This window comes from Nycticebus coucang, chromosome 4 (assembly GCF_027406575.1).
Source record: "Nycticebus coucang isolate mNycCou1 chromosome 4, mNycCou1.pri, whole genome shotgun sequence".
NCBI classification, from domain to species: domain Eukaryota; kingdom Metazoa; phylum Chordata; class Mammalia; order Primates; family Lorisidae; genus Nycticebus; species Nycticebus coucang.
In genome coordinates, this window is record NC_069783.1 from 88,830,991 (window position 1) to 88,835,898 (window position 4,908).

General features: G+C 45.1%; 1 pseudogene; it reads right to left on the reverse strand.

Moving 5' to 3' along the window:
* Nucleotides 1–3,823: 3,823 nt before the first annotated feature.
* LOC128584356 (FUN14 domain-containing protein 1-like) lies at nt 3,824–4,484 on the reverse strand (annotated as a pseudogene).
* Between the last annotated feature and the right edge of the window lie 424 nt (nt 4,485–4,908).

A 4,908-nucleotide genomic window follows, 5' to 3' on the forward strand; every position in this document is an offset into this window, starting at 1 on the left:
GTAGAATAAGTTCTCACGTCGTGCCCAGCAGCATGTGCCCAGGGAGAGGTGGGCAAGCCCTGCCTGTCCTCTGTCTGCCTTCAGGAGAGAGCAAGGAGCCCACTGGGCTCAAGCCCAGAGCTGCCTTCTCTGAGCAGCCAGGAGTTGTCAGACACATGGAGAGTCTTCATTATTTGGGGCTTCCCTTCTAGAGAACTGGTGAGCTCACTGTGGGAAGAGGGAGGCCCAGGAAAACTCAAGTACCTGGCAGAGAAGCGTGGACCAATGGCCCCTACAGCCCTTTGTACAGAGTGAGTGGGATTTTCTTCCTCTGTTCTCAAGCCCTCCCCTCTTCCATTCCCCTCTCCTGGAGGAGCAGTGTTAGGGTCAAGACTGTATTTCTCTACCCAACATGCTGACCTGCTCCTGGGAGCAGGAGTTGAGTCTTGTCTGATCAGGAAGAGTGGTGAGGCTCATGGGCACATTTAGAATGAACTGTGGCCACCATGTTATTGTCAACCACTCTGTTTCTGATTCCTGCCCATGTGCACACCACCATGAGTCTCACCACTGAAAAGAAGACCCAGGGCTCTTTTCTCAATTTCCTTTCATGGGGAAGCACATCTAAGGTTGAATCAGTCTCTTTATTTTATTCTTTTTATTTTACAGTATAATTCCTTTTTTTTTTTTGTTTTTCTGGAGCATATATATATATACATATATTTTGAGACAGAATCTCACTCTCTTGCTGTGGGTGGAGTCCCACAGAATCACAGCTCACAGCAACCTCCAACATTTGGGCTCGGGCGATCCTCTTGCCTCAGCCTCCCAAATATCTGGGGCTACAGGCACTTTCCACAATGTCCAGATAGTTTTTCTATTTTTAGTAAAGACGGCATCTTACCCTTGTTCAGGCTGGTCTCGAATTCCTGAGCTCAAGTAGTCCGCCTGCCTCAGGTCAGGATTATAGGCATGAGCCACCATGCCTGGCCTAGGATTAATCTCTTTAACATACCATTTCTTGCCTACTATCTGCTGGACCATAGACTTCATGAAGCTCTGAACTTTGCAAGTTTTGGGTCATTTAGTCTTATTTTTATCAAGGGTCTCTCATGTATGAGCTGTAAGATTTCAGGGAAATACAGGTTTTATTGAACACCGATTAATCACTAATATTCTTGGAAATGACAAGGCTCATTAATGAGTTTGTCATCCTTGTCATTGTTGTAACATCTTAAGAGCTGAGTTGTCCTCATCAGCCAGTCTCTGCTCTGCATTGTCCAGGACTTTGCTGGTGAGGTGCAAAGGCTGAACCTGGGATCCTCTGAAGGCTCGCTGTGCTCAAGACACTTGATGGTGGCTGTCACTTTGGGCTGCTGGCTAGAATGCCTACCTGTGGCCTGGGATTTCTCTCAGCATAGCGGCCTCAGGGTGAGGGTTAGGGTTAGGGTCAGATTTCTTACTTGGGGATCAAGATTCCAACTACAGAAATGCAAACTGCATCTCCTTTTATGACCCAGCCTTGGACGTCACCGGGATATTTGCTACATTCTTTCCGTTCCAAGCAAATTCCAAGCCAGATTCGAGAAGCAGGGAATTAGATTGGAGCTCTTGGTGTAGGATTACAGGGCGCTTAAAGAGCCTCTGGGGTGGGAGGAGTTCCGTTGTCACCTATGGAAGCACAATTTGCCATAGAACAATCAGGGAGAAGGAAATTGTGATGCTTCCTATTTCATCTGTCCAGTTTTATTATAGGTGAGCACCCTGTTGATGGGAGCAAAAGCCTCCAAGAACAGCCAGTAATGGAAAGGTTTGTTGATTTCCCATCCATTTCACCTGGAATCACCCACCTGGAGGGCAGAGGCTCAGGGACCTTGGCTTTGGAACATGGTTTGCTGGCTACACGTGGTGCTCTGGACTCCTGAATCTGGGCAGTGGAGTGGGCTTTCCCTTACCATGTTGGGCCCCAGATACTACCGCAGTGGGGTGGTGATGTTTGCCATGAAAGTGCTTTGCGCAGTGCCTGCGACCCTCCACATGCTCAGTAAATGAAGCTGTTATTATTGTCTGACTTTCTCATAATCTTTACCGTGTGCTCTCTACCTGGCAGGAATGGTGTGTCCTTTTTCTTTTTTAGTTCTGAAGGTGGAATGTGTAAGGTAGCTCTCCACCTGACCACTGTCCTGAGGACTTATAAAAGTCCCCCTCACCCTTACCAGCTCAAGCTCTTAAGAGGTGAGGAACTTTGTGATAATAATTTAACGTTTCCGTGTCATTCAAATGGATAGAAAACAGCCTTATTTTAAATACTTTAGATTTCTAGTACTTTTTAATTATGTGTTTTGTGTGCTAGTTACTTGTTAAATGAATCATATATGTGGTAAACACAATTATTTCAAAATATGTATGACTTGAGGGTTTTTAATATTGTGTTCTTGGGCCTGCATGCTGGATGTCTACTGATGTTCACGTAGAAAAGAAAGGCCGGGCGAGGTGGCTCATGCCTGTAATCCTAGCACTTGGGACGCTGAAGCGGGTGGATTATCTGAGCTCACAGGTTCAAGACCAGCCTGAGCCAGAGGGAGACCTCATCTCTAAAAATAGCCGGGTGTTGTGGCAGGTGCCTATAGTCCCAGCTACTCGGGATGCTGAGGCAAGAGAATCACTTGAGCTCAAGAGTTTGAGGTTGCTGTGAGCTATGATGCCATAGTATTCTACGGTGGTTGACAAAATGAGACTGTCTCAAAAAAAAAAAAGTAGGAAAGAAAGTTAATTTGAGCTGAAAGCAGTAGCTCACATCTATAATTCAGGCACTTTGGGAGGTCAAGGTGGGAGGATTACTTGAAGCCATGAGTTTGAGACCAACCGTGGCAACATAGTAAGAGCATATCTTTACAAAAAATTCAAAAATTGGCTGGATGTGGTGGTGCGGACATGTAGTCCTGGCTGCTACAGAGGCTGAAGCAACAGGAGCCCAGGAATTTGAGGTTATAGTAAGCTGTGATTACTCCACTGTACTCCAGCCTGGGTGACAGAGTGAATCCCCCCAAAATTTTTTTTAAAAAAAGAGAAAAAGAAAGTTAATTTGTCTTTTTTTGGCCAGGTGGCTCAGTGGCACAATAATTTTTGTTGTAGGCCTTTTTTGTGTGTGTGTGTGTCTGTTGTGTTTTGATATTAATTTATTGCTCTGTTTACTATTTTTAATAATTATAATATTTCTAAAGCTTACCACAAAAGGGTATTACAAGCTGGGTGCAGTGGCTCATGCCTGTAATCCTAGCACTCTGGGAGGCCAAGGCAGGTGGACTGCTTGAGTTCAGGGGTTCGAGACCAGACTGAACAAAAGTGAGACCCCATCTCTACTAAAAATAGAAACAAACTCAACCTTTTAAAAAAAAAATATATATATAGCATTATAGTTCTTCAATGTATTGCAAACATATCTTTAAAAAAAAAAGGCAGCACTATACCATAAAACACAATGAAGGACATCTTATTTAAATAAAAAGACAATCATTTTTCAATCCAACAGATTTTTTTTCTCTTCATATCTACACTCTGTGGTGGTGTTTTATAGCCTGAACAGATATAAAATTTTAAAAACAGATGGAAGCCATCTTTTGCTCTGGAATACTATTTTCACATAGCATATAGGTTGTTTAACAGCCAGCACAAGTTTGCCAAGCTTCAGATGGCAAAATGCTAAGTTGTAAGTGTACTGTTTCCAGTTAGTTGATTTCTCCTTGCCCTGCAGACTCTGGCAGCACATACCGCTGGCAGACCACCTTGTTGCCACAGCTTCTCTTTTCATTATTGAGTCCTCTACAGTGGAACATCCATGTCCTTAAGGTGCAAGGCCCAGCAGAAGGCCTCCCACACATCCACTGGATACCACCAGGTTCTGTTCGACAACTTCTGCGGCTTCTTCAGTTATATCATTGATTTCAGGTGCTGCTTTATTTGCTCATTTCTTAATCTTTTTGCTTTGTTTACAACTTTTTCAGCTCTTTCCCAGTGGGTCTGCACACAGCCACTGTGACTGAAGGAGAAGAAAGCCACCACCTAAGGCTGTCGCTGCAAAGTTTCCAACTTTCTGGAACAAAAATCCTGCAGACCAGTCAGTCAGGCCACCTGTTACGATCAGGGTAGCTACTGCATATTTTCTCCCATTGGTCCCAAACTATGGCCAAACACTTGATTCCACCAACGATGTCTTCTTGAATACGTGGTTAAATCCAATACTTTGTTCGTAAGAGTTGTCATCACTTTCGTAGTCTTGGAGCAGGGTTTCTAGGTCGCCATGATACCAGCCAGCCACCTTTTGATATTTAGATGCCTAAACAGTAGCTTTGCCGGGGACCTAGTGGATGAGGAATACCAGCAAATGGCCACATGTGGGTGTCCTTCTCCACTGGACGGATCAGAAAACTGGAGGACACAGAGCTGCTGCCAGCTCGAATACCAGCATCAAGCAAGCAGATGGTCTTGGCAATGTTTGCAGCCATTAAAAATCATGTTTTCCAAGAACATTTAATGACAGAGAGAAATATGATCTAATGTGAAGTGAATTGCATCAACACTCCAAACTGTGTACCCAGGATGGCCTGGTGAGTCAGCTATAATAACCACAGGCAGGAAGTGGAGCCAACCAAACCCTGCTTACTCATTCGGGGAAGGGGGAGAAGGGGAGGAAGAACCAACAGAAAGTGCCCAGTCCCTGGAGGTCAGTTAATGCCTGACTGACAGGGTCAGAGGCAGAGGAGGAGGGTGACAGGCAAGCAAGGAGCTGAGGCTGCCAGGAAAAGGCCTGGGCAGTGCTGCTGGCAAAATTCATCACTGTGGACCGTTTGCTATGAGCCAACTCCAGTCATGTCTACCCTGCCCTACCCCTTTGTTTAAGAGCTACTGGGTGCTGAGCTCTGGTGTTTG